The 12409-nt window shown below is 41.6% G+C and overlaps 1 protein-coding gene across 7 annotated transcripts in view; it reads left to right on the top strand.

Moving 5' to 3' along the window:
* Nucleotides 1-407: 407 nt before the first annotated feature.
* Nucleotides 408-12409, top strand: part of ITSN2 (intersectin 2) — an 81781-nt gene continuing 69779 nt past the window's right edge. For 5 of the 7 annotated variants that reach the window (XM_032104024.1, XM_032104027.1, XM_032104028.1 and 2 more), the window contains exon 1: nucleotides 726-809. The gene's annotated coding sequence lies outside the window, so the exon portion shown is untranslated. Of the gene's footprint in view, nucleotides 431-725; nucleotides 810-954; nucleotides 1101-12409 lie in introns of those variants that run through there. The other 2 variants (XM_032104026.1, XM_032104025.1) reach the window with 2 other exon arrangements.

Genomic DNA, 12409 nt, shown 5'->3' on the forward strand with positions numbered 1-12409 from the left:
TCTGTATGAAGGTGATAGGTAATTATCTACCCAGCAAAAGCATAGCAGAAAGGCACTGTAATCATCTGTGCACGGCGAGATCCACTCACTGGAGAAGGAAAAAGTTTGGTGTTTAAAAATGATGGCATTTTCCACGTGTTTCCTTCCTACCGGATTCTTTAATTTTTGGAGAGATAACCCCCCGAAACCCTACGTATTTCAGTACACTGAGCAGTGCCAAGTGTGAGCCAAATTTAGCTCCTGTTGCCAGCCCCCTCCGCGCTGGTGTGGGCGTCCCAGCGGGACACTCTTCCCATGGAAAAGCACCAAGGGTGCTGTTACCTGCTCCCAGGTGGAAGAATTGTCCTTATCTGGGACGGGGCCGCACAGGGGCCACAGCTTTTCAGCTTCTAGTAAAGGACTGGGATACAGCCGGAAAGCTAAAGAAAAGGTAACTTATGGAGCAGACGAGGAGACAGCACTTGGAATCGAGTGGGACAAATGTGAGCAAGGACGGGGTAGATCCTCTGTCAAGTCTTTAAGCAGTAGCTGTTACCGTGCAGCAGCAGCACCGACGGGCTCGATGCCGACATGCCCGGACCGCGGCACTGTTTGGCGAGCCTGGCCCAGACCCGGGGGCTGCACCGCCGGGCACAGCGACCCCTCCACCGAGCTCCGAGAGCCCCGTCCCGGCTGCGGCGGAGCCCGGCCTCGGGCAGCGCCCGCCCCCGTTTCCTCCCCCGCCCCCGCCGCCATGTTGTGGGGCCGAGCGCCGCGGGAGGCGCAGGGGCCGCGGCCCGGCGGAGCCGCCGCTGAGGGCAGCGCAACAGGTACCGGGGGCGGGGGGCGCGGGGCCGCGGGCGGAGCGGGAGCGCTGCGGCTTACAGCGCTGCTAGCTGCTTTACTTGTCTTTTATCCCCTTATCTGAGTCTGGTCTCTTTTCTTTTTTTAATTTTTCTTTTTCCTTTTTTTGGGTGGGGGCGGCGTCTGGGGCTTTGGGCGGTAGCGGCGGTGGCTCCCGCTGCCGGCGCTGCCGCGGCTCGCCCGCGCTCCCTTAGTGCGCTGCGAGCGGAGAGATCCCGGTGCCTGTGCCCAAACAGCTCTCGGAGCGCCCTGCCGAGGTGAGGTGACTCGGACGCGTTTGTAGAGCCCAGTTCCTTGTGGTGATGGTGATTTTGTTCCGGCCGGTTAGCTGTGAAAACACGGAGTTTGGAGAAACCGAGCTGGTTTCTGCAGTTAAAGTTTGCAAACTGTTCTGTCTGTAAATAGACTGGCTTTTCTCGGTCTCGACTTCTCACCGCGGCATGTAGTAATTCAGAAAATAAAATGAGGCTGCGATACGTGATTCGGTTCCCTAAACATTAAGTTACCATTTTGAACACAGTAAATGGTTTTCACGGCAGCTGAGGCTTTGACATCTGTCACATTGCAGAACTCGAAAGTAGATCGTGCTTTAAGATAGTGCCTGCCTTCTTTGAATTCTTGCAGCGGTTCTCTTAAACACCGGTCTGAAATTCCCCGTCTAAAACACGGCAATGAGAAGCCTCAAGTTTCTTTGCCCCTTGTGTCCAGGCTACCCTATCGTGTGCGTTGCTCTTTTGGGAAAATGATGTTTTTTAAACTCGTTTGCTGTTGGTGCTGGCCTGTGGTGGCCGCAGCTCCCACGCCGGAATGTGCACAGGGAAAATCGGGGGGTGTGTGAAATAGAACGTGGTGTGGGTAACATCGGTGACACATAAATTGCAGCTGGCTTTGAAGAACTTTAAATAATTCATCTGAAATTTTCTTGTAACAAACTTCTGTATCCGCTAATGCGATGGTGACATTTAAAAGTGATGAGCTCTAGGAACTAATTGGAAAAATAGTAGCTACGTGAGTTTCATTCTGCTACCAAAGCTGGTTCATTTTTGTTACCTTGTTTCCACTCTACCTCCCCTGTTTTTTTGTGTGTATTTTTTTATTCTGACTCAGCTGGGAGGGGCATTCACACCACCGTGCCTCTGAGAATTTAGAGAAACCCTAGTTCAGACTCTGGGCTCCATATGATGTGAACTGCCTGATGCCTGCAGACATGGATTTAGGCTGCTCCTTGCTCTCTGTTGAACAGAATTTTTTGTCGGATTAGCCTCCTAACTCAGATGCCTAAATTAGATCAAGTGAATATGCTTATCCTTTTAATTACTATCCTGAGGGAATTGCATTTACTTTTTTCTCCTCCATCTGTACAAGATCTGGGGTACGGGATGTGTCCCTGGCTGAGTTGTAGCTGTCACTGTAATAGAAACAAAGAGGATGTTCCTGTAGCAGTAACAATAACAAAATGGGGTGCCTATGGTTGGTTTGTGCTAATCATAAAAATAATGAGGTTATCTACCATAGGTGCTGGTCAAAGCACCTCAGCTTTATGGCTACTTATTTTTTTCACCATTTTTGTAGACAGAATGAGATAGGTCAAGGCTGAAGTGACATGTGGATGATTTTGAAGTCTGTTATTGAGAAGTCTTTATTGAGATTCAGGTATTACAGTGATTTTTACCACAACAGTACTTACAGCAAAGTTTTTTTACAAATATTTCTGTTGTAGTCTTTAATGTTGAAAAATTAATCAATTTCATGCCATAGGAAAGTAGCAGCTATGGAAAATAAAGCTAAGTCTGGAGGTGATAGTATTTCTTCACTGAGCTGCTTGTCAGGAGCTGGTGAGGAAAATGAGGCAGCATTTGGAAAGTGAAAGGTGATGTGCTTGCTTTGCTTGGGGCATTATCAAAAACCTTCACAGCCTTTGAAAATAGGCATCAGTCCGGAAAATACCTTGGGATTAGTTCCTGAAAGGCAGTGTAGTCCAGATTAGTTCCTGTCACAAATTGAGACAGATGTCTCTGGTCTGAGAGATAAACTGTTAGTTAACAGTTTGCAAGTAAATTAGCTGCTGTTGCCTCAAAAGATTTAATTTGATCAACCTGCAAACTACGTGAAAAAAGCATTTCATCAGATTTTTCTTTTAAAAGCCAGAGCTGTTCTCTTTGCCTTTTTAAAACTGGTTCAAAAATTTGACATCTTTATTTGTAATGTTAATTTCTGGCCTATTTTCACTTGAAAGGAAATGTCTCCAGTATCTTGTTTTTTAAAAAGCTTTTAACTCTTTCCATTTTTTTTTTTTATTTACCTCAAATGTAGTTATAGAATAATATTATTTTGAAGGGACTTCTGGAGGTCATCTGGTCCAACCCTATGAAAAGCATGGCTAACTCAGGTCACTCAGAGCCATGTCTGGTTGTGTTTGGATTACCTCTGAGGGTGGAGATCCCAAAAACTCACTGGACAGCCCTCTCCAGTTTGGTACCCACACTTGCAGTACATCCATCCCATTGCCCAGGCTATCAGTGAAGACATTAAACAATACTGGCCATGGCATCAGCCCCTGGGGAACATCATTAGTTCCAACCAGATGGATTTGAGACTGCTGATCACAGCGCTCTGAGTCTGATGGTCAGGCAGGTTTTTCACCCAGTTTACAGTCAACCTTTTCAAACTATATTCCACCAGTTTGGCTCCAAGTATACTGTGGGAGACCTTGTTAAAAGTGTTAAAACAAGCTGCTGTGCCATCGTTCACAGAGCCAGTCATCTCAAAGATGAGATGTGTCAGGTGTGGTTTGTCCTCAGTAGCCACATGCTGGCCATTTCCTATCACCTTTTTCTTCTTCGAGCATCTGTAGGTGGGTCCCAGGAGGATTTGCTCCATAATCTTTCCAGGGACTGAAGTAAGACTTAGCAGCCTTCTGTATTGGTCAGCTGTCCCTCTTGCCCTTCAGATGGAAGGTCTGATGTTCACCTTTTTCCAGTCACCAGGATCCTTGACCAGTCACCAAGAACCCCCCAAAAATAACAGAGCTTGCTCTTACAGTGACATTAGGCAGTGCTCCTGGCAGCACTGGGGCTGTGATTTGTTCCATGTATATGTATGCAATTGTTCTACTTCCTTGTTTTCAAGTTATTTTGACTTTCAAAAGCTGCTTTCAGTTCAATGTAATGTTACACCTCTTGACAAAGGGTGATGATGGATCCTGCCATGTTTTCAAGTTTTGGGGTGAAGTTTGATGTAGACAGTCCTGTGAAAATCATGAGAGCAGTAGTTGGCTGACAGAGAGTTTGGGGTGTTGCTTGGATTGGAAGGTTCACATTATGTGGCTGAATGATGTGTGAAAGTCAGTAACCCTTCTTAGGCTTTTTTGTCTTAAGTGGTGATTATAAAGATTACAAAGATAAAGTCATGCTAGTTACAGAGTTCTCTTTTTTATGACTGACTGACCTATTTCAAGCACTATCGCTTGTCAGTAAAACACTTAACACAAAGTGTACTTTGCCGTTCAGAGGTTGAACCTAGCTGTGGGGTGAAATAGGGTCATTACAGTATTCCTTCTACCTTTAAAAACATACTATCACCCTTTAACTTCACCTTTTAAAATTTCATTTTTCTTGTGTGCTCTGGTTGGTGATAGATGACACATCAGACTATTTTGAGGGGAAACACTAGCGTTAGAGTGCCTGGTTGGATTTCTAGAAGGGCTAAGCAGCTGTTTTAAGTGATCCTAAAATTTTCAAATGCTTAGTTGCAAATATTGCAGGTAGCTGAATTACCTCTGGAAATGGTGTGTTTGAATCCTGATCAGTGTAGAACTGGGAGATTTACGACTACACGTAAGTTCAAGTTCTTTCCAGTGACAGACCAATGCAAACCAAAATTTTAAGCCAGCTGTGAGCAGTGAAGCCTTGTTTTCTGTGGCATTGGCTGTCTGAGTTTGATCAGATGTGAGCCTGTGTTGAATTTTTTCTCGCGGTCAGTGTATTTAGAGCAGCTTTTAGCCATGTGGATCTTCTGATGTCTAATATTGGTACTCAAACATACAGCAGTCCTTCTCTTCCTTGAGGGTACTAAATTTGGTTGTGCCTTCTCTGTCTGGTTGCCTGTTTTTTATGGATATTATAGTCTGTTAAGATCTTTGCAAAGGGCACCCTTCTGTTAAGCTTGGTCCATGTTAGGCGATGGGATTCATCAAAACACGTTAACTACTCATGTCTCATACTTTTAGGCAGAGGAGCTAAGAATTCAAGCATTCTGGTTGCTTGGTTACTATAATGTTACTGCTTTCATTAATTCACTTATCAGGATGGTGGTTTTTATTTTGTTTTTTTTTTATTCTCAGATTTATTTAAGCATAAAATAAATTTTTCTTTAGAAAAAAAATAGGGGGTTTTATTTCATGAGGAGGAGTTCTTACTTCTACACATACAGTGTTTTATTGCCCTTTGCAAGATGATACAGGGTCTGTAGTAACTCGTTTTTCTGGTATTGTGCCATTAGCACCAAATGTTGTAAAGGTAAGGATTAGGTCACATAAAAATTATAAGCTAAAAATGAAGCTGATGAAATGCCATTTTTCTTCAAATGGACAGTATTTAGAACCTTGTCAGTATAGGAACACAGCCTGGCCAGGTTGGTTACTTGGATCCTAGAGTTAAAATAGTGGATTGAACATTAATATATAGAGGAGCACAGTGTTGTGTAACTCTTATTTTCAGAACAGCACATGAAATTCAAATGATGTAACATGATGACAGTAGCAGCACAAAGCATTGGAATTACCTAATAGAGGACAAGTACCTGAGAACTATTTTTAAACATTTTGGCACTTACAGATAGTTGAAAAGGCGTGGTTGATCCAGAAAAGTCACAGCTTCTTTGGAACAGCAATTCTGAGAGCCAGTTTAACTTGAGACACTTTGATATGAGACGTTGTTGCTTCAGAAGTAGCAGATAATAATTCTGAGCCAGCTCTACTAGTGAAAATGTTCAAGGCTGATGCAAGTGGAGCTTGTGAAATGCTGTGGCATCAGTCATGAGCAGTATCTGCAGTCAGTGATTCAACAGCATACACATGAAGTAAGAGAAGAAAAGGAAATGGGAGTTAACTCTTCTTTGTTTCTAAAAATATTACAATTGGAATGTGAAAAAAAAATACCTATTATGGCTATACAAATAAATGTATCAAAAAATCAGAGCATATTTAAATAATACTTTTAGTCTTATCCTTCAAAGGTCAAGAATTTTACTAATCAAAAGCAAAAACTTTATAGCTTTTTCCACTACACTGTAACGACTTAAAGGTGGGACAAGTGTCTTTCTAACTGAAATAATTTTGCCCCTCAGGATTTTACATGATGTTGAGATGTTTGTCTAACACAGGTGATAACTGATTCTCTAAGATCATGAAATTCAAATTTGGTGGTCAAAACATTATTACTGTATGCTCTAGAGCTCAGTGGTAAAGGTTTAAGAGACCACATTTCAACTGGATGATTTGAAGGACTGTTCTTCATAATATAAGCATGGATGAGATTTGCAGATGGGAGTGGGGTCAAGAGCAGGAAGCTTCATCTGGGGCAAGTGAGAGGTGCTGTGGCCACACTGCCTGTGTCCTGGGTCCACCTCAGGACCAGTGTGCTGGTCTCAGAGTTCCTGTGCTGGGCAGAATCTCCGTTACAACCACACTTCCCTGTGTCACTTTGGGGAAAGCATTTTTACCCATCTGTTATCAATCTGAAATACTCCTACCTAGTTATTTTTTTTCTTGTTGGACTGCCTTATGCTGATCTTTACTTCTTCTCCCAAGAAGTTTCCTTGATTTTTGATTCATCTGAGATAAATACCTTTTCTTTGCTTTAAAGGCCGCTTGTGGCTTTTCTCCCCTCTGCTTGTCATCTCATTCAATTTTGAGAAGTTAAGCCTGCAATGGTTTTGTGCAGCTGCCCAGCTTGAAAGCAGATACCTAAACTGTAAATCCAGTCTCACCGAATGGTTTATTTTCATTAGTTTTACAGATAGTCAATGATTGCTTTCTGCTGAGCACAGAGGAGTACTCACGTATCTTTTGGTTTTTGCTTTGTTGTAGCAGCCCATTAGATGTTCTGTACATTTTGCACTGTTATCTGGGACTGAAAACTGAGCAGCAAGTTAAGTAGCATCTATTCTATCATAAGGAAAAAATAATTAAGCATTCTTCTTTTAGTTGTGGTTTTTTTTTTTTTCTCTGTTATCATTTTGCTTGTGCTCCTGATGGAAAGACAGGAGCAGGCTCAAAACTTTCCTCTAAGGTGGCAAGATTTCAAATGAATAAGCTTAAAAGTAATATGCTCTCAATGTTTCCAGTCATGGTTGAAGTAAGAAAATAATGAAAAGAAGACAACTCATCAAATACTTGGGTCTCGCCCAAGTCCGTATTGACATAAATTAGGAGTTACAGTGTGAAAGTGGAGAACTGCAGGTTTCAAGGTGTGTGGACCTCACCAAACAGCATTTAAGGGTGCTGGTACAATGCTTGCAAATAATTAGATGTGAGAATTGATGTCTTTTAAAACAGAATCTAGAAAAAATGGCATATGGAGTAGGGAGTCATGTGAATTAGAAAGTAGGAAGCAAAAAAACCACTAAGAGTATTTTAAGTTACCACCCCTTGAGGAGCAAGCATATCTCTCACTCAGCTCTCTGGAAAGGTTACAATATGCAGCCTGGAGTTCCTTCTTGAAGGTAGAAGCTCAGAGCCTTTAAAAAAAAAATCTTATAAATAGTCTACCCTCTGCTTTTTGCTTTTTTTCATTTCCTTTTTAAACAAAGCAAGCAGAGGTGGTGATGTCTGTCTGGGATCAGGTTAGTGAATGTATTCTTCCAGGGCGTGACAGAGCTGGGTTCAATTCCCATCTTTTCCTGAGGAAGTTTGTGTCTCCTGGGAGAAGGGCCAGGGATTTAAATAGTGAGCTTCCTGAAGTGGGATTCTCATTCTCTCCTTCGGAATAATTTCTTCCTTGCAAAGAAGATTTGAAGCTGGAAGGGCATGGACAGACAGAGAGGAACCTGTGCATCTGTGCTTTAATGTAGAGAATTTCTTGTAGGTGGTTGAAGTCCTGAATTAACATTACTATTCCAATCACTGTTCATGAGTTTCCTTGATTGACTGTGCAATAAAATAGGGGAAACCATCTCCTAGGAGGTGGAAAAGATCAGTTTTAATCTCCAGAAACAGAGGAGAGAGCTGAACAGTGTCTTGATACTTTGAATGGGCGCTTTCACAGCTGAGCAGCTGTGTAAGAAACAGAGTAAACCCAGCAACAGTGACCACACAATTCTGTTTTTTGAACAGAAACAGAGATTCTTGTATTTTTGATGGTCAGTATGTTCAGAAAGCCTATTAGTCAGGCAAGGTAGGCAGAAGGATATTTGTCAGAAAAATACTTTTTGTGTTGTGTCTGGATCACTGTTGGGAAGGAAGTTTCTCTTTCACAGTGAGCAAGGAAAGGGCTTTGTAGCACAAGGTTAAGAAGTAAAATATTTAACCCTTTATTTTTTCCTTCAAATGTCAAAATATTAACTAAAGCTTGCAGTACTGTTATCTACAGTAGCATGGGGAGCAGGAAGAGCCAGCAATGTGCTACCCACAGTCGACTCCTCCGTTTTGTCACTGATGTCATTCGTTTGTTATCGGAGTGGGTGGACTTTGTAAGCTGGCCACAGTGCATTTTGAAAAGGCCATGTGGCTGTGTATAGCTGTACTGTAGAAATGAGATAAAGGCTTGGCCTGCCACAATGTTGAGATGTTTTTCTTTTTTTTTTTTTTTTAATCAGTAGAGTCTCATACCAGTATGTCTTGAACCAAGAGAAGTTCTAGTCTGTGCTAGTTCGTAATGCCTTACTAATGCTTCTTATTATCTCATTTTTAAGAGAGTACTCCAAAAAAAGCAGGAAACAGCTACATGGGCTATTATTACAAAGTCACTGCTTGCTTTGCAGGTACTAGTGAGTCGTCTTTGTGTTGTCCATATCTACAGGTGTTGCAAAGAGTAAATCAGGTAACTGGTGCTGTAGTCTCTGTTCTTGCTAATTGGCTTTTGCAGCAAAATTCCGCAATATATCTTCCTCCTGCCATGGAGAAAAGGAAGAGTAACAGGGTGACCACACATGCTGCTTCCATGGTATTTGCTTTCTTCCAGACAGAGCCTGGTGCACCAGACCTTCATTCCTACTAAAACTATGTGGCTGTGGTTTTTCTGAGAAATGTTTTGAAAAAAATAATTGATTCAAGTATAAATATTAACAAAGATTGTGGTAAAGCTGCCCTTCATAAAATGGCAATATGCCTATGACAGGGAAAAGAAAAAGCTTTTTTCCCTCTGTGTGCAGTCTGCCCAGCCCTAATGTTTTCTAATGCTTTCAGCATGGTCCTGATGTGTTCCCTGCTTTTTGCAGTCTCCTCATTTCTTTTCTCCACTTGTCTCAACTGTAATGAACACTGAGAGAGGGAACAGAAGTTGCAGTTTGGCAGGTCAGTTTGTGAAAGCAATTAGTGCTCTAGAGATTGGGGCTAGTCAGATGTCTTGTTTACAAGAACTTGCTGTTCTGCTGTTTAAATGTAAGATCCAAGTTTTCCTGTTTTCACTCTAAATGGCAGCAGGACTTAATGTCATCTACAGTGTTCATAATGATGTTTGATCCTGTTGTTACACCTTGGATTTCATGCTGTGTCTGTGACAGTTTCTTCCGACTCATGACTGAGTTCACCAAGCACATCTAGAACATTTTGCAGAAACAATATTTTGTGAAATATTCTGGTGGTGAAGGCCATGATTTCATCAATATCATCTGTTTGGGACACTGGTTATAGTATTTTCTTGATTTTTATTTTCTTTCTTCAGTGAACATTTCTATATGGCATTGTATAATGTGTTGTGTAAAAAGGGTCCTTGGAAATTTACAGCTTTCACCTCCATTAATGATTAGAAGTTAGCAGAATCATTCTAAAAAATTCTAAGTTTGTCTTAAAGTGAGAATATTTTGTTGAGATTTCCCTCAGTAAATAAGTGGTTCACACTTGTGTCCTAAAGCTTTAAGATGCTTTTACACCTTTGTAGGTCTTTATAGATGGTGACTGCAGCAACTTTATTTGCAATTTATGAAAATAAGCTGCTTTTAGCTTTGATGTAGGCATAATCTCCAAGCCTTTGGGATGTGCTGGGGAAATGCAGAAGACAGAATACTTGTTGAGGGCAAGCTCCCTTCTTTGAGAAGGATTGTTTTCACAGACTTCTGAAAAATGTGTGTAGATTTCAAGTTTACTGAACTGTTTCCTCCTTCTTTAAAAAAAATCGAGTGAGGGGAAATTATATTGCAGCAATACTTTAGTTCTTCCTTTTTTTACTTCTTGGTACAACTTGAGAGTCTGTCATTGGAGAAGTATCTGTGCTTGGTGTAGTCCTGATGTCTGAATGAAGTGGATCTGTGCAAAGGGATAAGAATGTGTTTCCAGTGCTGGTGAGATATACAAAATCCTGTAAAAGGCCTGCTTATGATTTTTGGTTGCTTCTGTAAGGTCATAATTTTCTCCATTTGTAACGGTTACTGTAGGAGGGTTTTGGTCCCCTTCAAGTTTAGTATTTATTTAAAATATGACAAGGTCTGCATATAGACATAATAGTGAGACAACAGAGCTAAAACATGATTAAATCACATCGCACTGCTGTAACGTACTCTCAGTACAGACCCATTGGGCAGTTCCCTCTTCTTTTTGGACCTTGGGTGTTGGTTCATCTACATGGCAATGCCCAGCACAGATTTACCAGGCTGGTTCAGCCCAGATGTGAAAAACTTGGGGAATTTTCAGGTACACTGAAAAATCCTGTGTTGATAATTAGGGCAGGAATGCTCATTATTTTGCTGATGAAAATGAACCAGGAACACATGTCCTCCATAGATGCAGGGCTTTCATAAATAGGAATGACCCCCACCAAGCAAAAGCGACATCAGAGTCCTCAAAATTTTTCAGTTGAAATTGATTTTAAAATGTGGTATAGTTGTGACTCCTGGGACATTAAAATGAGGAGAAGGTATTTCCCCATTTTGTGTGCATGAAGCTGCCTGGGTTACTTCTCCCACTCACCTGCTCAGCAGTTGAGAGTTTGAAAGCTCAATCTACACAAGCCATTTCAGCAAAACCAAGGCAAAATGTGACTTTCTCTCTAACTGTGAGACATATAAAGTATTTCAAAAGTATATCTTAAGATTTGGGGTTTTAAGAGTTAATCAGTTTGCTATCAGACCTGTATTGTCTGATAATTATCTGACTTGTATTGTGAGGCCTCCCCTCGAGTACTGTATCCAGTTTTGGGCCCCACACTAAGAAGCATATAAAAATATCAGAACATGTCCAAAGGAGGGAAACAAGGATGGTGAGAGGACTAGAGGGCAAGATTTTTGAGGAACAGCTGAGAATATGAGGTTTGTCCAGTTCAGAGAAGAGACCGAGGGAGTGACCTCATTGCTATCTACATCTTCCTTATGATGGGAGCAGCAAGGGAAGTGCCGGTCTCTTCTGGTGACAGGACATGAGGGAATGTCTTGAAGCTGTATCAGAGAACATTGAGATTGGATGTAAGGAAAAGTTCTCCACAGAGAGGGCAATTATGCACAAGAAACTCCCCAGGGAAGGCGTCATCGCCCCAAGCGAGTTGGTGTTCGTGAAATGTTTGGCCAAATGCTCTTCAGATACACCGGTTAACTTTTAGGGTGTCCTGCGTGGAGTCTGAATTTGGACTCAATGATCCTCTTGTGTCCCTTCCAGCTTGGAATATTCTATGTTTTTGTGATTACTCATTAAAAAAAAAAAACAAACAACTAAAAGCTACCTGAAATTAAGAGAACAAAGTGAGTTGGAGGAAAGATCAAATGTGTAGCCCTTAACCAGTAAGACTAAATCTGGAACAAGCCACATGCAGGTGGAAATCTGCTGATTCTGGGGGTGTTCTCCAGCATCCTGCTTCTGTGTCGTCGTTTCAGGTTCTCTTTTAGACCTCCTTGACAGAACAGCTTTTGCAGAGAAATGTGCTGTAGAAGTGTTTAACAACATTGGCAGCATTTTTCAGGAAGGCTCTTTATAGATCTCAAGTGTCTTCTAGTAGGCTGCTTGGTAGGTCCATGTCTTGGAGCAGGTCCATGCTTCCTTTTTTCATCTTTCTGTGGTTCATACCTAGCGTCATTGTGAGAGATCATTTGGACTCACCAACTACTGCATTTACTTTCTTTAAGTAGATATGTATACGTGTGTGTAGCCACAGATGTATGTATATATGATAACGATGATGTGAACTATACATAGAGAATTGTTAACAAATGATCCCAGATATTTTTAATTTTATTGAAGAAACGTGCAATAGATAAAAAAAAAAATGCTTACCTGTCCTCAGGTGGTACTAGAGGGCTTTCCAGTTGTGTGATTTTTGTGCTGAGATGTGCAGGAGTTTCTTGGCAGGAAGGGACTATGGGGGACGTGATATTTCTGTACTTAATATTAAAATATGTGGCTGTATTGAGAGGTGAAGGGTTT

The sequence above is a fragment of the Corvus moneduloides genome, chromosome 3 (genome assembly GCF_009650955.1).
Source record: "Corvus moneduloides isolate bCorMon1 chromosome 3, bCorMon1.pri, whole genome shotgun sequence".
NCBI classification, from domain to species: Eukaryota; Metazoa; Chordata; class Aves; order Passeriformes; family Corvidae; genus Corvus; species Corvus moneduloides.